We start from the raw sequence: 23,390 nt of genomic DNA on the forward strand, positions 1-23,390 counted from the left end.
GAAACCCATACGTACTTCTTGAAAAAGTTATTACAGTTAAAAGTAAGAAATACAAAGCGATATGGATTGAACATTGAGGAATTGATAATTTTTTATGACCAGTGAAAACATGTTCATGGAAAAAATCAGAGGGTCACTATAACAAGTGAGAGGTGACTCAGAGAAATCGATTAATTCAAGTAAATGTATCTGTTGAATATGGCCTATAAAGCCTATTGCATTATATAGTCTGTGAATAGTTTCCTTATCGGCTATGTAGAGGTTTTACAACGCGCTCGCAGTTAAAGAGAACTACTGGTTCTTATCAATATATGCGATTTAAAAAAAACAAGGCAAATGAATGCCGGATTGGGGATTCTTATATCCTTCCTTCCTTCCTTCCTTTCTTCCTTCTTTCCTTCCTTCATTTACCTCCTTACTTCATGCTCTTAAAACATCATAACTGAGACTGGTCAATAACTCTCCTAATCCCTTCCATTCCCTTCCCTTCACCAATCAAGATGGCTTTCTATAGATTAAATGGCCTTACTAACAAAGAAAATGGGTCTAGTTCGATGACTCGAAAAATTGACAGTCGAGAGTAAATTTTCCAGCAAGTAGACGCCTCCAACGGTATGAACTGCAGGACCTTACGGGAAAGAGAAAGAAATAGAAACCAAAAGAAAACATTCTTAGTAGGCTTTGAAGTAACTCACATGAGAAACTAGGCTATACTATATTAAATAAACAAACAGACGAGGAAGATGTTCTGTGAAAAATAAATGACCCAATCTTTAAAAATCAAATGTTTCGACTCTATGTAATGCATTTCAAGTTTTTGGCTTTGGCTGTTAGTATTTCTGTTCCATGTATGGACAAGGTGCATGAGAGTCAGCTTTAATTATATGTTCATAATTCTGCAGTCGGCATAATGTATTTTGATAGTGAAGAACAAAGAACAACGCAGTATAACAAATTACTTGGAGCTGTAGTTTCCACATAATAACGTGCTGAATTCCACACGTGCGCGTGATGTTAGGAAATTTAACTACCGTAGAACCAGAAGTTTTAAACTAAGCTTAAATGTAGTTGCTCATAAAGTATAAACTCCCGGCAGTCATTTCCGTTCGAGTCCAGCAAGACACTACTTTATTTCGCATTCAAACAAGTAACAAACTTTTCCTCCAGGTGGGAGATAGTGGGTTCGAGCCCCACAGTCGGCAGCCCTGAAGATGGTTTTCCGTGCTTTCCCATTTTCACACCAGGCAAATGCCGGGGCTGTACCTTAATTAAGGCCACGGCCGATTCCTTCCAATTCCTAGGCCTTTCCTATCCCATCGTCGCCGTAAGACATATCTGTGTCGGAGCGACGTGAAGCAAATAGCAAAAATTTCCTCCAGGTAGAGGTTGCCAGAGGTGACAAGGTGTACTAAATATTTAGAACTGTCACAAAATTCAAAGCGATGCATTGAGATAGAATGTGAATATTTATTGTGGAGACCAGCGGTCTTAAACTCAGACCCTTTGAAGTAACAATTTTCCGCAAGGTAAGAACTTTTACTCAGATATTTACTTGCCTACGTACTTAACATACCGTAGTATATATAAATGTGAAACTCTGTGTGTGTGTGTGTGTGTGTGTGTGTGTGTGTGTGTGTGTGTGTTTGTCTCATATGGACTCAAAAATTACCGGATCGATTTCGCGAAAGTTTTCACTATTTGTTGATACAGCATTACTCCTGAGACGGTTTTGAAAGTGATTTGAATGAAATCCGATGGATAGTTTTCTCACGACGAATGAGTTTATGTAATTAATTTCATTGCAAAGCCGCACTAAGCTTGGATCGATTTGATGGAGAGACTGGCGCTAGACGACAGCAACTTACGCTGTATCATAATAGTCCCGTAAGAAATGCTGTATATAGGAGGATGGGAACAAGACGCCATATTTTATAAAGTACCTTTCATGCTAAGAGGTTCATGACCGTGCCTGTTATTTTGAAATAGCAATCAGACATGCCATGATCGAGATGTACTTTCATGTCATATGACCATCTTTGACAGGTCTGCCAACTTTGAAGAATGTAGCTTGTAGCTGTGCATTAAATGTGAAGAAATATTTAAGAAAGTATGAAACATGTGTAATATCAACAGTTATATAATATAATATAATATAATATAATATAATATAATATAATATAATATAATATAATATAATATAATATAATATAATATAATATAATATAAAGCCTCCGTGGCTCAGACGGCAGCGCGTCGGCCTCTCACCGCTGGATACCGTGGTTCAAATCCCGGTCACTCCATGTGAGATTTGTGCTGGACAAAGCGGAGGCGGGACAGGTTTTTCTCCGGGTACTCCGGTTTTCCCTGTCAAGTTTCATTCCAGCAACACTCTTCATTATCATTTCATTGCATCTATCAGTCATTAATAATCACCTTGGGAGTGGCGACCCCATTGTAATACTAGCCTATATATGTTTCATTCATTACATTCCTGACCCGGTCTCAGACTGGAAAACAGGTTGTAGATTTTCATAATATAATATAATATAATATAATATAATATAATATAATATAATATAATATAATATAATATAATATATGTAGGCTATATAACTTCAATATTTTCTCCTAAACCACTGGATCAATTTCAACCAAACTTCATAAACTTATGACTTATTATCTGGAAACAAATAATGTGGGGGTAAGCTACCCCTAGCACCGCTACGGGGGGGGGGGGTAGGAGTGGCTGAGACGAATAGTGACAATCCGGACGTCGTTTAAGTCCAAGTTCAGCCCCGTCGGCATACTGGGTGAGAAGTGGTGAAAAAGAAAATAAAAATGACCGAGATTACGAACATGTATGTGTGTATGTTTCAGTATAGTACTCAATCAAAATTGGTACAAATGTGAAATACAAAAATACTACCAAAACGACCAGAGTTTTCGGGGTCACTGATATGAATAGTGACACTCCGGATCTCTCACTATGTGTGCTTTCTGGCACTATTTATAGAAAAGTAACTTAATTTGCAGAGGGATGAGTTGTGGAATAAGAAACAGGTCGGACACGTTGAGACACCACGGCGTACTAGCGCCAGCGTCTTGGAAAGGTGCAGCATTCCAACTGATAGCCCGCTGCTGTACTGGGGCGAAACGCTGGTAATTTCACGATTGACAAAGCCTAAAAACTTAAGAGCTTCAATGTTTTAACATTAATTTGCAATCGATAAAATTAAATATGGTTTCCTTCTAGGAACCTTATTTTTGATACAGGCCAAAGGCAGGCATTTATACAAGTGAAGGCACATGCTTCCCCTTGTGCACCATCACTGCGTTGTCCTACATAGGAGGCTTGCAGTAGTGTCTCAACGGCGCACTTGCCAGCGTCTTGGAAAGGTGCAGCATTCCAACTGATGAGCGCGCTGCTGCAATGGGGCGAAACGCTGGTAATTTCACGATTGACAAAGCCTAAAAACTTAAGAATTTGAATCTAATAACTTGTCCGGTGTTCCTAGAATCTCCCGTCTGTTCAGTGATCATAAATCATATGCATATCAAAATCTGCCCCTGGATTAGTAGACTCTAAATATGAAGTTTGGTTCTGATCTATTCAGCCGTTTGCCCCTGATGATTGAACAAACAAACAAACAAACAAACAAACAAACAAACAAACAAACAAACAAACAAACAAACAAACAAACAAACAAACAAACAAACAAACAAACAAACAAACAAACAAACAAACAAACAAACAAACAAACACGAAAGCTGAACACCACTGACACGGTCTTAAATTGACTTAAAACGGATAAATATCTGAAAAATTGGCAAAATAAACAAAATTACAGACAACGGAACCCCTACAACTTTATTTATATAGAAGACGAAGGCCTGATCGGAAGTTATGTGGTCCCTAGCCTGTTACACACGTGACTGTGGATCGAATTTCTGTCATGTTTTAAAAATTGAAAGTTATGTCTGGTTTTCAGGCAAAGGTATGAGTATCATGTCTTAGGATCTCAGTAGTATCCGACTCGTTGGTTGAATGGTCAGCGTACTGGCCTTCGGTTCAGAGGGTCCCGAGTTCGATTCCCGGCCGGGTCTGGGATTTTAACCTTCATTGGTTAATTCCAATGGCCCGGGGGCTGGGCGTTTGTGCTGTCCCCTACATCCCTGCAACTCACACACCACACATAACACTATCCTCACCACAATAACACGCAGTTACCTACATATGGCAGATGCCGCCCACTCTCATCGGAGGGTCTGCCTTACAAGGGCTGCACTCGGCTAGAAATAGCCACACGAAATTATTATTATTATTATTATTATTATTATTATTATTATTATTATTATTATTATTATTATTATTATTATTATTGAATGACCAACCGCCTCGCTATATATCATAATAGTGATATCTCGTAGTTTATATACGTTCGATAACTTTTTCACATATGAGTATGATTCAAAACTACAGAATTAATAATATCATCATAACGATACATCCAAGATTTCGTGGTGGAACGTTTTCTCAGTGTCTTTTCTCTGATCTCGATGTTTTCGAATTGAGAGAGCACATGTTGCACACACGCGCTATTGTTATTGGTCGCTGATACTTTTGTTCTTGCCGAAAATTGTTGTCAATATTATGGTGCTGCTGCAGAGAAAGGATCAGTTCTGTACGTCCTTCCTAACGTAATTAAGCTACAGTACTGAGGAAGCTGATTAGTTTATGGGAACTTGGCTCCCTCCCGCCAGCGCTGGACATTAATCTTGGTACCCTGGACACTAGCTCAGGTCCTCCCTCTAACGGTCATCACCTTAACCCAATTACTCCCTGCCAGTTAAAGGCTTCGTTAAACTTATCTCTCAAACCGCAACATTATTTCAAGCACGTAATGGCATTAGTCCTCCCTGCAGGCCTCCAGATTATGTCTTCCAGAACCCAGGAAGTTCCCGGGGTACTCTCTCATAGCGAGAAAAACTTTTCTCTGAGTATTCAGACATGATCGCTCCTAACTGAATTGAATAATACTATTTACCTGAATTAGAATACAAAGTAAGCGTAGAAACGTAGAAACTGAATAAATGCCGAGGATTATTTTTTATTTAACACGGCCCGCACTTGTAGACATGATACTCGTATATATATGGGCTTTTGGGCTTATGCCGTGTCAAAAAAACAAAGTGAAACTCTTTAACATAAAGAGGCATAAGCCCAAAAGCCCATATCATATGTACAATTATATGTTTACTGTAATTCCCAAGGAGGAATATTACTTGTTACAAGAAATTCACTTCAAAGCCTGCATGGATTTCAAGAATGGTCAACGATGCCACTGTTAAGGGTACCACGATCAGGTGACACTTTCTTTCCTGTGATTACAATTACGAGATACTTCGTTGTGAAAGTGCAATAATTCACCCTGTACGCTACGAGTTTACAAATAATATAATATCATCAATATATCGAACCAATATGGGTTGAAATAGCTGAAATAGGTTTAAGAAATCGTGGTACTGTTGACATTAACGGTTCTTCTTCGATGGTAAAACATATATTTTTAAGAAATGTCATTATTTTCTATAACCAAACTAACGAGAACTAAAATTTACAACTCAACACTAAAGACATATTTGCTTCATACTCCGTTCCTATCTGGGATTAGGTGTACAATAGTTCAACGTATGTTCAGTTCAGTTTAGGTCCGTTCAGTTTCGTTTTTTGTATTCATATTTGTACCGGGCGGTACACCTCCACACCGCTAATTTAAAATTTCGCGCCCGTTGAAACTCCTCTGCTGGAGGAAGTCTGAACTTTATCTTCTGGATTAATTTTCACGTTTCTCAGAAGATGTCACTACTTGGAAATTTTGGAGTTTTTGAACTGGGTCATTTTTGATGTATTTTTGTTTTACCTGTAGTAAGAAGTGTGAACTTTCTCTTCTAGAGGACACTACTGAAAAACTACAATGGTGTACCCTAGTGCGAAGTGAAAGAACCGTTTTATGGAGAAATTTTTATTTCAAAAGTTTGTTTCTTGTTAAATTTCTTTCTGTTATTGTTTAAGTTGGCTGTATACCTCTTTCTTTCCCCTTGTTTTGTATTTAGCCAATCCCGAATTTCTTTAATTAATTTCTGACCAATCTGATGTGTCTTCCCCAACTTGAATATCTTGCTTAACCCTAGCCAATAAAGTTTTTGTGGGCGGGTGTTCTCATTCCAAAAACGCCTCGAACTTTCCGCGAGAGTATATAAACTGCTGATTTTCGGGTCTCCGGGCCACTTCAGTACCATCTTTCAGTGTGTAAAGTACATAGCAGGGGGCGGGTAGTGCCTCTTTCTTCGGGCAGCAGTTCAATAACAAGGTAATGGCCGTTTAATAACTTCTTTTCTTGCTAGCTCAGCAGTTTAACTCTCGGGGCGGGTCCGAAGCGTTTCCACCATGTAACTTTCCCTAAAATGTAAAGACACTTTGTATTTATTCTATCTTTTAAACTACATATTGGGATAGAGAGTGCTTAACCCTCTCGAGCTCCCACTCATATTGTTCTGAGGTGAACTTATTTTTCTCAACCGATTCTTCCGTAACATTAATGTAAATTGTTTTTTTCTTAAGTCACCTCTTTAGTATGGGATTAGCCCTTGCATTAGCGGCCTAGTGCCAGATTAGGTTTTTAAACAAGTGTATTAGGAGCGCAGATCGCCTCCTCTCAAATGGTTATTTTAGAGGTCATGTAATTAACCTTTTTCTCACTTAATAGGCCTCAGTAGGTTGGGTATTTTACCCCTGTGTCTATGTCCTTAGAGGACAACTTGAAGGTGGAGTTTGGTGTGGCCTTTAATAGTCTTAATGTTGAGAGCGAGTGGCTCTTTCTCGAAAATTGAGTGTTGTATGCCTCGAGGAGGCTTTACTGTGTAATTGGGAGCAAGTGCTCCTGGGCATAATTGGGGTCTTCTGCCCCTTTGTTGAATTTCTGTATATCGTAAGATTGGGCTAATTGTTCATGTATTGTAGGTTTGGCTCTCGGAGCCCATCCAGTAACTCTGTAATTGTACATTCTCGAATAGTGGCTTTGCTACTCTGTACCTGCCATGCTTGTTATTTCTTAATTTTGAAAAGAAAATATAACCTTGTTAAATTTTATCTTAACTTTAATTTCGTATTTTGAGGCCCGTTCACCCCCGCACCTTCTTTCACCTCTAACTACCACGGAAATCTCCGTAACAAGTGGTAGCAGAGCGTGGTTGAATGGGTCTCAATTTAGCCCCTTTTGACGGCTAAACATTGCTTTGATTCGAACTCTAACAATTTTCTCAGTTGCTGGAATTTTTGATTTTTTCTGTTTCAAAATTGTTCTGTCATCATGTCCGGCCCTCGCGATGTTCTCCATCTTAACTATTTGCGCAAGGAGGAGTTGATCTATGAATTGACTCTTAGAAATGTGCAATCTGGAGGCACGGTTGCGGTAGACACAAACAAGCTTAGAGAGTCCCTTGATTTGCCCATTTCCATCCCCACTTTGGGAGAGAAAGAAATTGACGACTCTCTTTCCACGATCATCGAGAATATTACTGGGCTAGCATCTGTAGTTAGTTTTTTTGACGAAAATGATCCTTCTCCTAATCAAATTAAGCGTGTGCAAGCCAGGCTATTTCATTTTTCAAATAGAATTAACGATCTGTTGTCTCTGAAGTTGAATGACGTTCAGAGGAAGGAAGCTAGTACGGTGCTTGAAAATATTTCTGAATTATCTAGTAAGGTCACTCAATTGTTAACTGGGGAAGTTCCTCCCAAAACTGATCAACCCGCTACGGTGAATGTAGGTAGCGAGGAAGAGCCTCCTAAGGGAGAAGTCAATAGGAAAACCGTTGGAGCTCAAACTATCTCTGCTCCATTGGACAACGAGTCTGAACGCCGTACGTCGTTGAATAATGTACGTTCTGAACTAACTTCTTTGCCACTAAAACCTTTACCTACAATGTCACCTGGATTCAGCAGCTTGACTCATCCATTAGCAATGTTGCTCAGAGGTATCTCTAAGTTTTCTATTAATACCACCAGTGAAGTTATTTCATTCTTAAGGTTTTTAGTTGAATTTCAAGATCATGCCCTTGTTTTTTCTCTTTCTCCGTGTCAAATTTTACAGATAATTTATCCTTATGCAATAGGTATTCTCTCAGACAAAATAGTTAGTGCCATTGCCGAGCAATCATCGATTGAAGACTTCCACGCCCACTTGCTAGCTAACTTCATCCCGGCTAGGGCAAGGTCCTCCCTTATTCAGAAGTACTATTATCGGGTACAGCGCTTGGATGAAAACTTGGCAGATTTCATCCAAGATATTAAATTCTATACTAGGGTGTTTGCTCTTCACTTCCCTGAGGATCAGATTGTACAAGCTATTGTGGAAGGCATTTCACCATCCTATAGGTCATATTTGTGTTTCGCGGCGTGCCCGCAAACTTTCTCTGAACTTGAAGCATTGGCCGTCTCAGCGGAAGGAGTTAGATACGCCGATTCCTTGCGTGTCGCGAAAGAACCCCCTCCTTCGTTTAGTAATACTCGGCCTCCACCTCGCCGACCAGTCACACCCCGTAAATGTTATGCTTGCGGGTCGCCTGACCATCTTCGCAATAAATGTCCATTGGTCAAAACTAGTAGGGCAAATAATGGAGCTGGTTCATCACAAGGCTGTTTTAAATGTGGGGCTTTCTCACATATCGCCAAAAATTGCCCAAATTCAAATAGCACCCCCTCCTGCTCAACCTCTGGTGCAAATTCCAACAATGCCAATAATACAAAATGACTAGTGGCTTCGGCTGAGTCGACTAATCCCTCTTCCCGAGGCTCAGCCCCTGGTAAACAGGTCGAAAATTCTGGGAACGTTCAATCTTCAAATTCATCTTTTGAATGCCCCAAAGAATGTCTTAGGATTGCGGCGGATACCCCCGCACCTGTTCCTTTTCTTAAAATTGAGTTAAATAATGAGCCTATAACAGCTCTATTAGATTCAGGCAGTGTTTGTTCAATTATTTCGAATCAATGGTATTCAAAATTGAAATTTGTTTGTAAACTACCTGACTATGGCTCATCTCTTGTTCAATATGTTTCGGCTAATTCATCTCCATTAGAAATTCTAGGTTCTGTAAATGTCAAAAACCGTATTTTTAAATTTACATGGAAAATCAAATTGTTTGTGGCCAAGCACTTGTCTTGCCCCATTATATTGGGAGCTGACTTCATTTCTCACACTGGTCTTGTGCTTGATCTTCAGAGTAGGTCGTGCACTTTCAAATTTGCTTCCAATTGTAAAATTCCATTATTGAAATGTAATTCTGCATCATGTTTATCTATTTCGCCTACCCAGGATGAGATGTTGTTAGACCTTAGACATCTACCTGAGGAGCAGGCCGATAGTATTCGTAAGTTGTGTCAGTCGTTTCCAGAGGTGTTCTCTGATACTCTTGGTGTTACTGACCTTATCGAATACAAAATTGAGGTCACGGATTCGATTCCTGTCCGTTTTCCACCATATAGGCTGTCTCCACCTAAAATGAAGGCTCTGAAAGAAATCATCGATCAGATGTTGAAGGATGGTATTATTAGGCCCTCTAAGTCGGCGTATTCTTCGCCTATTTTTCTAGTCCCGAAACCCCAAGGGGGCTTCAGGCCTGTCATTGATTATAGGGCTCTCAATCGGAAGGTGGTGTTACAATCTGTGCCCCTTCCTGACCTTCATTCTTGTTTTTCATGGTTTCGTAAGGCCAAGTTCTTTACTATCTTGGACTTGAATCAGGCCTATAATCAAATTCCCCTAGCGGAAGAGTCTAAACATCTTACAGCGTTTGCCACGGATTGGAATTTGTATGAATACAACCGCGTGCCTTTCGGGCTCCACACGGGAGCAGCTGTACTCACTAGGCTGCTAGATAGGGTCTTCTCCGACATCAAATTTGAGTACTTGTATCACTACTTGGATGATTTCGTCGTATTTTCGGAGACTTTTGAAGAACATCTAGATCATTTGCGAGAAGTTCTCAATCGCCTTCGTAAGGCTGGGTTAACTGTCAAGTTGTCCAAGGTTGCCTTTGCTAAGCCCTCTATGTCATTCCTAGGGCATATTGTGTCACCTGATGGTGTTGCCGTCGATCATTCTAGAACACAGGCCATCCGTGATTTTAAACCTCCCAAGGACATTAAAGGTATCGCCAGGTTCATTGGTATGGTGAATTTCTTCAGGAAGTTTATTCCTAACTTCGCTAATAGAGCGGCGCCCTTGAACCTTCTTCGTAGGAAAGGCGTCAAATTCGAGTGGGGACCTTCTCAACAAGCCGCTTTTGAAGATCTTAAATTAGCTCTCTGTAATGCCCCTGTCCTGGCTATGCCTGATTTCTCAAAGAAATTCTTCGTCCAAACCGACGCGTCGTCGTCGGCGGTAGCTGCAGTCCTTCTTCAAGAGACTGAACTAGGGAGGCGACCCATCGCCTATGCATCTAGGACTCTATCGGCTCAAGAAGCCAAGTATTCCATCTATGAGCTCGAAGGTTTGGCAGTCTTATTTGCCTTAGAAAAGTTCCGTCTCTATCTGGAACATGTCAAATTCGACCTGGAGACAGATAATCAAGCCTTAAGCTGGGTCTTAGGTAGGCCGCGTCGTACTGGTCGTATAGCCCGTTGGGCCATCCGTATTTCTGCCTTCCAATTCGATGTCAGGCATATCAGAGGTACCGAAAATGTTGTCGCTGATGGACTCAGCCGTATGTTTTCCAACGACGTTGAGAACCATGAACCGGTCGATAGTTCATCTCCTCCCGAGTCCATGCTATCTGATGTTAATGCCATCTTAGCAGATGCTCCCATGCTCTTTAGGGATATCGAGAAATACCAACGTGAAGATCCGACGCTGACTCCGATAATGGAAACCCTTTCTTCTGGGGAACATGTCATCCCTTATGTTCTGAGGAATGGTGTTTTATGTTGCCCATCGAGGCATGATAAGATGATGAAGGTTGTCGTTCCAGCTGTTCTTGTACCTATGATCTTCAAATACTATCATGAGACCCCATTAGGCGGGCATCTTGGTATCTTTAAGACTCGTGAAAAGATTCGTGAAAGGTTCATCTGGAAGGGTATGGACGGTGACATCCGTGAACTAGTAAAGGCTTGTAAATCCTGTTTGCTTAGTAAACCAACCATGTCCACCAAGGTAGGCCTGTTGTCTTCTCATCAAGCGTCGCGCCCCATGGAACGCCTGTATATTGATTATGTAGGACCCTTCCCCCAGTCAAAGGGAAATGCCAACAAGTTCATCCTTGTATGTGTAGATGGTTTTACAAGATTTTCCTGGTTATTTCCGACTAAGCTGGCTACCGCTCAGTCCACCATTACTTGTCTAAATTCTATCTTTGCTTCTTTTGGTCCGTGTCAATATATTGTGTCTGATAATGCTAAGGCGTTGACATCAAATCTTTTTCGTAAATTCTGTTTTGACCTGTCCATCTCTCATGTGACGACGTCTGCTTATTACCCTCAACCATCTTTGGCTGAACGGGTTAATCGTAATCTCAGGTCCGCGCTTCTTGCCTATCATCATGAAGATCATTCCAGGTGGGACACGTCCCTGCATTGGTTAGCTTTTGCTTTGAATTCGGAGGTTCATGAATCACATAAATTTACTCCAGCGTCTTTGATGTTCAAGTTTGTTCCCAACACGCCGCTCTCTAACCTCTGGTCTCTGAGTGACATTCTACCGGAGACAATAGACCCAGACAATATTAAAGATCTTTGGAAGAAGGCTAAAGCCAATCTTAAAGTCTCTCATGAAAAGGTTAGGGAAAGATATGATCGTGGACGGAGACCCACCAATTTGAAGGTAGGCGACCAGGTGATGGTCAAGAATTTTGTTCCCGCGGGCAAGCTTGCCCCCAGCTTTCATGGGCCGTGTGTCATTCTCGAATTCCTTACGCCGGTTACGTTGTTATTAAGCAATCCAGCCACCGAGAGGATATTTAGGGTTCACCTGTTGCAGGTGAAACCTGTATAATTTCGGTGCTAACTTGCCTCATATAATCTTGAAAGGAATATGAAGGTTATATTTTTTTTTGAGTTTTCACTTTTAAGGCATTCTGCCCCTTCTATAATATTTTGTTTTATATGTAAGCATTTTGTAAAACCTTCCCCGAACCGTTAAACTGCCATCCTGTCGTTGCCACGGCCATTACCACGCTCCCGTCTCCTGCTCCACAACACACAGTGGCTTATTAATGCCATAAATATCTGCACACCGCTGGCCTCTCAACCTCTCCACAAAGCCTGTGCCCTCAAAAAATCATTCTGGTCCAACAGAAATTCTGCCGCTGAGCTTTAATGTTTCAGTGCCCCCGCAGCCGCGCGGCGCCGTACCGCTACTGGAATAGAGGAAGGGCCCCCTCTTCTCCAGCGAGGTCGACCAGTGTACGGCGAGCCGGAGCCCTCCTCCCGGCCAAGGCTGGTGTGCGGCGCACGACCTGCTACTTGCCCGCAGCCTGTATATGTTCGCCGCGGGAGCGGCGTGCTTCAACACCACTACTCCTCTCATAGTGCGGGCGAGCGGTATCTCAGGGTACTTGAGGGGTCCGAGCGGCCTCCTCTGGACACAAGCTGCAGCGGCCGGTCTGGCCATCCAATTTAATCAACTACATGGACATTTACTATCAGCAATTACTACACTTGGGAATTCTACTGCAATAATTGGTGGACTTAGAAAATTTTTCTTCACTTTCAAGTATTAAAAGTTTTTCTTCTGAATTCAATTCCTACAAACATAAAGACATTACTTCAGCTGTTACTACGAGAATTTTTGAAACTGGATCAAATCAAATTTCAACAATTTCGATAAATGCTTCTGCAATTAATCTCCATAGCAACATCATAACTTGGACCTTGTTTTCAAACAAAAGTTTTTGTTCTTCTGTGTTATCCCTTGGAGGAACTTTTGGGGGGGGGGGGGAGGTCTGTACCGGGCGGTACACCTCCACACCGCTAATTTAAAATTTCGCGCCAGTTGAAACTCCTCTGCTGGAGGAAGTCTGAACTTTATCTTCTGGATTAATTTTCACGTTTCTCAGAAGATGTCACTACTTGGAAATTTTGGAGTTTTTGAACTGGGTCATTTTTGACATATTTTTGTTTTTCCTGTAGTAAGAAGTGTGAACTTTCTCTTCTAGAGGACACTACTGAAAAACTACAATGGTGCACCCTAGTGCGAAGTGAAAGAACTGTTTTTTGGAGAAATTTTTATTTCAAAAGTTTGTTTCTTGTTAAATTTCTTTCTGTTATTGTTTAAGTTGGCTGTATACCCCTTACTTTCCCCTTGTTTTGTATTTAGCCAATCCCGAATTTCTTTAGTTAATTTCTGACCAATCTGATATGTCTTCCCCAACTTGAATATCTTGCTTAACCCTAGCCAATAAAGTTTTTGTGGGCGGGTGTTCTCATTCCAAAAACGCCTCGAACTTTCCGCGAGAGAGATTTTCGGATCTCCGGGCCACTTCAGTACCATCTTTCAGTGTGTAAAGTACATAGCAGGGGGCGGGTAGCGCCTCTTTCTTCGGGCAGCAGTTCAACAACAAGGTAATGGCCGTTTAATAACTTCTTTTCTTGCTAGCTCAGCAGTTTAACTCTCGGGGCGGGTCCGAAGCGTTTCCACCATGTAACTTTCCCTAAAATGTAAAGACACTTTGTATTTATTCTATCTTTTAAACTACATATTGGGATAGAGAGTGCTTAACCCTCTCGAGCTCCCACTCATATTGTTCTGAGGTGAACGTATTTTTCTCAACCGATTCTCCCGTAACAGTAATGTAAATTGCTTTTTTCTTAAGTCACCTCTTTAGTATGGGATTAGCCCTTGCATTAGCGGCCTAGTGCCAGATTAGGTTTTTAAACAAGTGTATTAGGAGCGCAGATCGCCTCCTCTCAAATGGTTATTTTAGAGGTCATGTAATTAACGCTTTTCTCACTTAATAGGCCTCAGTAGGTTGGGTATTTTACCCCTGTGTCTATGTCCTTAGAGGACAACTTGAAGGTGGAGTTTGGTGTGGCCTTTAATAGTCTTAATGTTGAGAGCGAGTGGCTCTTTCTCGAAAATTGAGTGTTGTATGCCTCGAGGAGGCTTTACTGTGTAATTGGGAGCAAGTGCTCCTGGGCATGATTGGGGTCTTCTGCCCCTTTGTTGAATTTCTGTATATCGTAAGATTGGGCTAATTGTTCATGTATTGTAGGTTTGGCTCTCGGAGCCCATCCTGTAACTCTGTTTTTTTTTTGCTAGGGGCTTTACGTCGCACCGACACAGATAGGTCTTATGGCGACGTGGGATAGGAAAGACCTAGGAGTTGGAAGGAAGCGGCCGTGGCCTTAATTAAGGTACAGCCCCAGCATTTGCCTGGTGTGAAAATGGGAAACCACGGAAAACCATCTTCAGGGCTGCCGATAGTGGGATTCGAACCTACTATCTCCCGGATGCAAGCTCACAGCCGCGCGCCTCTGCGCGCACGGCCAACTCGCCCGGTTGTAACTCTGTAATTGTACATTCTCGAATAGTGGCTTTGCTACTCTGTACCTGCCATGCTTGTTATTTCTTAATTTTGAAAAGAAAATATAACCTTGTTAAATTTTATCTTAACTTTAATTTCGTATTTTGAGGCCCGTTCACCCCCGCACCTTCTTTCACCTCTAACTACCACGGAAATCTCCGTAACAATATTCATGTGAACATCACAGGAAATTCGGTATTTAAGGTCAGGAATAGCCGGGGTGTGCACTAGGCTATATATTATTTGATTTGTATACAGTGGTGTAGCAGTATTGAGAGAACCAAAAGAGAAAATGTCAATTTTCTCCGTTGATATTTGCTGTATTGAAAACCTGGACATAAAACAGCCGTACAAAATATAATTTACGATCTTTTATCTTTCATACTCATTTTCTGTATGACGGATAATAACGGAGATATTCAAGATTATTACATTTAATGAGAATTCTAAACATTTCTCGGAAATATTAATTATATCTAAAAGCTGTCCATACCAAAAGTTATATAAAATATCATTTTAGTTCTTTTACGTCTGATACATGTTTACCGTACGGGCTATGATTACAGAGTTATTCATCATCATATTCTGAAGGCTAAGCCTTGTCGCTGCAGCCACAGTTGTCTATCTTGAGCCAGTCTTTTCAACTCAGCGTAGGTCTTGGACTTCATCTTCAGAAGCAGGTTCTTGAAGTAAGACACTCAGGGTCGTCCTCTTCCTCTTTTTCCAGCAATTTTTCCTTCAATGATATTACAAAGGAACTCCTCATGCCGCAGAATGTGACCAATAAATTTTATTTTCCGTTTTTTAATTTCGGTTATCAGACTCCGTTCTTCTCTTATCTCTCTGAGGACTTCGGTATTGCTCTTCATTTCCGTCCAACTTATCCTCTGCATTCTTCTCCAGATCCACATTTCAACTGCCTCTAGTTTTTTCTTTTCTTGCATTCCTAATGTCCAGCTTGGCACAGACTAGAGCAAAGTGTAGCTTCCACCGAAGTCCTAGTCTCATCCATGGCTGTGACAATATGGAAGCTGCTTGGGTATGGGTGGTGTTGAGTAATGCCATTTGGGGCACAACTAGTGTCCGAGTGTTAGGAAAGGTGTTGCTTATAGGATCAGTCGTGCTGCAGTGGCACCTTCTGGTCCAGTGAGGAAAGCAATGGCAAACTACCTCACTCCTCATCTTGCCTAGTACACCTCATTTGGGCTCTGCCATTGGTTTTTGCAGTTTCCTTATAACTGCATAGCCTTTGGTGGTGCTATTTGAGGATCCAACCAGCCTCTGGGCTGATGACGTAACAGACACAGAGTTATTAATGAATTAAATATGACGAGTTCGAAACATTTCGTCATACACTTGGGATTCTGTCCCAAGGGAGAGCTGATGGGAATCAACCCCCACATTGCAGTGCGTTCTATGATCACTGCAAGCTTTCGTAAACAACATCATCTCGAAGTCTATAAAGAAGTCAGATACCTCTCCGAAGACGGATCAATACGTCGTACTGACATCATAGTGATCGACCGTGCTAAAGTGGCGGCTGTGAGATTTGGGTACAACGAACACAAGCCCATCTGTGGGGAAAAGGCCATTAAGACCCATGCTTTGAGGAACTTAAAAGAAAATACAAAATACAATATGCAAGTGGTAAGTTTGATGATAGGCGCCAGAGGGACTATACCTAAAGAAACTCGGGACTTCTTGAGGAAGATTAAATCACCTGAATCTATCAAATCTACAAAACATCCATCACCTACCAGACTGGAACAAAAGTCTTCCGTAACATGTGTAGTGGCGGGTGAATAGAGACCAGTCCAAAGGCCAGGCATGCATAGATTTTTCTCAGAGGATATCCAGAAGGTGTTCGAGGGTCTTTAGTATTTATGCGTCAATAATTTCTTTCGTGTGGTGAGTCGTCAAAGCCGATATAAATATTGCAAAGCTAGAGATCCACACTGAGAGATACAGGCTATTTATCAGCGACCGGACGAGTTGGCCGCGCAGTTAAAGGGTGCGCAGCTGTGAGCTTGCATCCGGGAGATAGTGGGTTCGAACTCCAGTGTCGGCAGCCCAGAAGGTGGTTTTCCGTGGTTACCCATTTCCACACCAGGCAAATGTTGGGGCACGTTGGGGTACGTCGCACTGACACAGATAGGTCTTATGGCAACAATGGGACAGGAAAGGAGTGGGGAGGAAGCGGTCGTGTTCTTTATTAAGGTACAGCCCCGGCATTTGCCTGGTGTGGAAATGGGAAACCACGGAAAACCATCTTCAGGGCTGAAGACAGTGGGGATCGAACACACTATCTCCTAAACACCGGATACTGGCCGCACTTAAGCGACTGCATCTTTCGAACTCAATAAAATGTTTATCATGCTGGACTTTGGTCTAAGGGCTTCCGGGTTCGATTCCCAGCCGGTAATCTTCATTGGTTTCCTCTGGCTTGGAGGCTGGGTGTGTGCCATCTTCCGCAGTAGAATTCATCAATCTTCACAGTTGTGCAAGTCATGGTGGAGATAGTGATCGGCCTCTCGAGGAGCAAGACAATTTTTACTTAACATTTGTTCACATTACTTATTAAAGATTTTATACAAGACCATAACTTGATAATTCCTTATTACGGATTTCCATCATTTGAAACGTCTAGACTATATGCCCGCACTACACAACCACACCTCCCATGTATTGTTACTATGGCTACGTCTAGACTATGGTTACGTGTAGACTATCTGCCTGCACTACACAACCATACCTCCCATGTATTGTTACTATGGCTACGTCTAGACTATGGTTACGTCTAGACTATCTGCCTGCACTACACAATCATACCTCCCATGTATTGTTACTATGGCTACGTCTAGACTATCTGCCTGCCTTACACAACCATACCTCCCATGTATTGTTACTATGGCTACGTCTAGACTATGGTTACGTGTAGACTATCTGCCTGCACTACACAACCATACCTCCCATGTATTGTTACTATGGCTACGTCTAGACTATGGTTACGTCTAGACTATCTGCCTGCACTACACAACCATACCTCCCATGTATTTTTACTATGGCTACGTCTAGACTATCTGCCTGCACTACACAACCATACCTCCCATGTATTGTTACTATGGGTACGTCTAGACTATGGTTACGTCTAGGCTATCTGCCTGCACTACACAACCATACCTCCCATGTATTTTTACTATGGCTACGTCTAGACTATCTGCCTGCCTTACACAACCATACCTCCCATGTATTTTTACTATGGCTACGTCTAGACTATGGTTACGTGTAGACTATCTGCCTGCACTACACAACCATACCTCCCATGTATTGTTACTATGGCTACGTCTAGACTATCTGCCTGCACTACACAACCATACCCCCCATGTATTGTTACTATGGCTGCGTCTAGACTATGGTTACGTGTAGACCATCTGCCTGCACTACACAACCATACCTCCCATGTATTGTTACTATGGCTACGTCTAGACTATCTGCCTGCACTACACAACCATACCTCCCATGTATTGTTACTATGGCTACGTCTAGACTATGGTTACGTGTAGACTATCTGCCTGCACTACACAACCATACCTCCCATGTATTGTTACTATGGCTACGTCTAGACTATCTGCCTGCACTACATAACCATGCCTCCCATGTATTGTTACTATGGCTACGTCTAGACTATCTGCCTGCACTACACAACCATACCTCCCATGTATTGTTACTATGGGTACGTCTAGACTATTGTTACGTGTAGACTATCTGCCTGCACTACACAACCATACCTCCCATGTATTGTTACTATGGCTACGTCTAGACTATCTGCCTGCCCTACACAACCATACCTCCCATGTATTGTTACTATGGCTACGTCTAGACTATGGTTACGTCTAGACTATCTGCCTGCCCTACACAACCATACCTCCCATCTATTGTTACTATGGCTACGTCTAGACTATCTGCCTGCACTACACAATCATACCTCCCATGTATTGTTACTACGGCTACGTCTAGACTATCTGCCTGCCCTACACAACCATACCTCCCATGTATTGTTACTATGGCTACGTCTAGACTATGGTTACGTCTAGACTATCTGCCTGCACTACACAACCATACCTCCCATGTATTGTTACTATGGCTACGTCTAGACTATCTGCCTGCCTTACACAACCATACCTCCCATGTATTGTTACTATGGCTACGTCTAGACTATGGTTACGTGTAGACTATCTGCCTGCCCTACACAACCATACCTCCCATGTATTGTTACTATGGCTACGTCTAGACTATGGTTACGTGTAGACTATCTGCCTGAACTACACAACCATACCTCCCATGTATTGTTACTATGGCTACATCTAGACTATTGTTACGTGTAGACCATCTCTCTGCCCTACACAACCATACCTCCCATGTATTGTTACTGATTTATCTTCTCACCTCCATGGGGGAATTTTCTTCCTATACTACTTATTTTATTTATTTATTTAATGTCATGGGTGTCAACTCCTAGCCATTATTATTATTATTATTATTATTATTATTATTATTATTATTATTATTATTATTATTATTATTATTACAGATAACTTTGAACATGCACTAACAGTTGAAGTAAATTACTTATTATGAAATTCTTCAGTACCGTATGCTAGTAAATTTACTGTAAATAGTCTCTCCTTTAAGGATCGACTAACAGTATCGGGATTTGATCTCGCAACTTTGAACAAGGAGTATCCATCCAGCAGCACAGCTGGTGTATCAGTGAACAGTCGCTGAGAGGCATATTGTTATGTGCATTTGTGACGATAAGAGATTCTGATGTCTGCCCCGGTGCGAGTCCACCTGAAAATTGCTTACTCCATTGACAACACCTCTCGCGGTCTGTACGTGCAATATCTGCAGCAAGAGAACTGTCGAACACTTCTATACTGCTACAATTCAATATCCATCCAGCACCAGATGCATATTTGTTGTCGAAACGTTGACACTTCAAAATGTGAAAGGACTAGGGAAATGGAATTTTTCATTTCACTCTAGAAGTGTATGTAACGTCAATACGTCTCCTCCTGTGTGAAATGGATGATGGGTAAATTTATTTGCCTATTTCCGGGCCAAGTCTGCAGGTTATCGATTGGCAATTGATTTCCTCGGCTTAAGAGACTACAGCGTCATGTAATACCATAGAGGGCAGCTTAGAACCTGATAGAGAGAGTTAAAAACGTTCCCAGTAGAGACAGTCTGCCTGCTGTTTTGGGGCACAGGGAAGTAGGGCATCAGTACTTTGTAATTTAAAACACTCATTTCTTATTGTTGATTTGCGATGCAGAAGAATATATGAAGGGAACCTTGATCTTTCTCGCTGGTTTCAGAAATGCATATTTTGGCGTAAGCGACATTCTGTTTGGCATCAACAGCTTCTTCTTCTTCTTCTTCTTTCCTGGCCGTATATGTTCCCATAAGATGGGCATTTCTGAGCTCACTCAGGGTAGGCTCGTCTGACTCGGAGAGATTGTGTCCGACGTTCTTGTACCAGATCTAATGGCACTTAGCTTTTCTTTAAGGCAGCCTCAGCAGTTCGTTTCCAAGTTGCCTTAGGACGCCCTCTTCATCTCTTCCGCTCTTCACTGGCAAGATCTTTCTGTACTAAATGGTGTTCATTTCTTCTTCCGACGTGACCATACCAGCGGAGCTGTTTTTCCTCGATTTCGTCGGTAATGGGCACAACTTTGAACGATCCTCACACATGCTCATTTCGCACTTAGAGTAACTCGCGCCGACCATCGCAGCATCTCCATTTCTGTAATGTGCATTCGCTGGTCATGCTTTTTTCTGCTTTGCCCAACATTCAGAGTCGTACATGAGGGTAGGCCCTTTAATTTGACTGGCATCCGCTTATCACACAGAACACAAGTAAGAGACCGCCATTTCATTTCGCATCAACATCCTTTTACCAAAATGAGACAACTGTTTAGAGAAGTGTTTGTTTCACAGATTGACTGAATACGACACACCACACGGATGGATACTTCAAACGATTTACATTGTCAGCAGGGTTGACCTCGTGGGGGTCGAAGATGGGAGCGTGGATTGAAAACCGGCGGTCTTCTCGCTGAATATAGCATTGCCTCTGCTTACTTGTGTCAGACTCATTACCTTCATCTTTCGTATAGACGTATAAAAAATATTTGATTTAAAGTTTACAGTTCAATACTCGATGAATTCATTATTGACTGTGTATTCATGCATTTTGACAAGGTCTTAACTGATTAGTTTTAATTGTCTTACAAATCTTATCCTAAGAGATGCTTCCAGCAATAAGGATCATGGTCAAACTGAGCTGCATGTATTGGAAACAAAATTATACACGACACATGTTACCTTCATACACCAGAGTATTTCATGCTCAATAAATAGCTCGTATGCGGACCAGGGAGCATCACGTTCCTCAGGTAACTGAAGACTTCGTCTGTAAATGGAGACATTGTAAAATGTTCAGACGGAATGTTGTATATTTGTCAGTTATTCTGAGTCTTTTGTTGCTCATTACTTTTTGCAATTCATTTTTATAATGGCTGTACTGTCAAGACTATGTAGTCATATTTTTAAAAAGTTCAGAATACTTGTGGTCATAAACTGTTGGGTGTTGGGTGTACTGTTGTTCTTACTGAAATAAAATAGTACGTAGTAAATATAATGGGCTGTATTTAATGTTTTTAAGTTGTCAGGTAGAAAATATTCAATTTAACAGAACGATAAAAGTGCAAGAGCTAAGAGAAATATGCTAATTTAATCGTTTCCAACTTGACTGGTTTTACTGAAGTTCATCGGAACATCGTCGTACACTGTAGGTACTTCCTTCTTTTCCTTTTAGAATCAATTACCATTGCCCTGCATTTAGGGCTGTCCCCAGATAGCAGATCCCTATAGAACCATACTCTAATTGAGGTCTTGCTAGTTGTTTTACGTCGCACCGACACAGATAGTCTTATGGCGGCGATGGAACAGCAAAGGGCTAGGAGTGGGAAGAAAGAGGCCGTGGCCTTAATTAAGGTACAGCCCCAGCATTTGCCTGGTGTGAAAATGGGAAACCACGGAAAACCATTTTCAGGGCTGCCAACAGTGGGGTTCGAACCTACTATCTGACGAATACTGGATACTGGCCGCACTTAAGCCACTGCAGCTATCAAGCTCGGTAATTGAGGTCTTACCAGTGACTTATGCGCCCTCGCCTTTACATCGTTACTACAATTTCTTAAATGGTTTTAAAGTAGTTGGATATTTATCAAACATCTCCTTTGATAAATTACTCCAATCCCTAATTCCTCTTCCTATAAAATAGTATTTCCCCCAACTTGTCTTCTTAATTGCAAACTTTGTCATCATTCCATGATTTTTCCTACTTTTAAAACTTCAACTGAAGCTTATTCCTCTATTAACGTCATTCCAAGCTATCCCCCCACTGAAAGCTCGAAACATTCCCTTTAGTATAGTTGTTCGTCTACTTACTTCCAAGTCTTCCTAGTCCAAAGTTTGCAACATTTTCGTAACACTCCTTTGTTGTCGGATATCATCCTAATAAAATCGTGCTGCTTTCCTTTGAATCTCTTCCAGTTCTTGTATCAAGTATTTCTGGTGAAAGTCCCATACACTAGAACCATGCTCTGATTGGGGTCTTACCAGTGACTTATACGCCATCTCTTTTACATCCTCACTACAACCCCCAAATATCCTCATAATCATATGACCATATGACCTATATTTACGATCTTGTTTACGAGATTACTCCAATGAAGTTATCTTCTTGTATTTAAACCTAGGTGCTTACAGAGATCCCCAGGACTTACAGTACTATCATCCCATCGTAAATAAAAATAGAGATCTCTCTCTTCTTTGTGAATTTACAAAACTTTTCATCCCGTTTTCCATGATATCTTTGTCTACTGTCCATCTCACAACTTTGTCGATGTCTTTTTTTCTCTTTTTATATTCGTCACAAACCTGTAACTTATTTATTATTCCATATAGTATAACACCATCCCAATATATCCCTATCTACGATTCAAAATCCTTACTCCTATCATTTGTATATATAAGAAAACACAGAGGTTCAGTAACACTGCCTTGCGGTTCCCCACCCAATTCATCACTACATCAGATAACGCTTCACCTATTCTAATTCTCTTGTGTTCTGTTCTTGGCGAAGTCTTAATCAGTACTGTTGGCGGGAAGCTGTATCGCGGACGTCCTATAGACTAACAGTTACAAGTACTATTCTGCTTCACATGGAGAATACATTGTTGCACAGCTTTTAAACTGTGGCAACTTCGTACTCAAATGTAAGAGAGAGCTCGTGAAGCTTCTAAAATACGTGTCTCTCGCACTTATTTGAGAGTTGACAGATCTGCCAGATACAGCGATGTAAGGCGCATCAAAGATCAAATGTCTGTCGGCTAATATGCAACACTCAGCTATGTCACTGTTTAACTTAACTGAGAGAAGTGAGTTCACATATACATTAAGGCATTAATAAAGCCATGACCATAATTAGGTAAAATAGTATTATAATCATGTTCTTGTTTCCATTTTAACTATTTGTTTCCATTACTTTAAATATCTCACAGTGCTTTCAAAGGCAGTGTTATTTGGCACAGCAATGAGATGGGCCTACTTCAATACATTTCTTCAGTACCGGTAATAGATTTATGTCACGTGCAGGTTCATTTTTCATTCTCTCAATGATTTTGGTTCGGTGAATCACTTAGATATGCTGCATATCTCATAACTTCTTCTATTTACTTGTC

The 23,390-nt window shown here is 41.3% G+C and overlaps 1 protein-coding gene across 1 annotated transcript in view; it reads right to left on the reverse strand.

The window, feature by feature from the left end:
• LOC136861271 (semaphorin-2A) overlaps positions 1-23,390 on the reverse strand; it is a 798,296-nt gene that overhangs the window by 219,365 nt on the left and 555,541 nt on the right. The window lies entirely within an intron of this gene.

This window comes from Anabrus simplex, chromosome 1 (assembly GCF_040414725.1).
Source record: "Anabrus simplex isolate iqAnaSimp1 chromosome 1, ASM4041472v1, whole genome shotgun sequence".
Classification (NCBI taxonomy): Eukaryota; Metazoa; Arthropoda; class Insecta; order Orthoptera; family Tettigoniidae; genus Anabrus; species Anabrus simplex.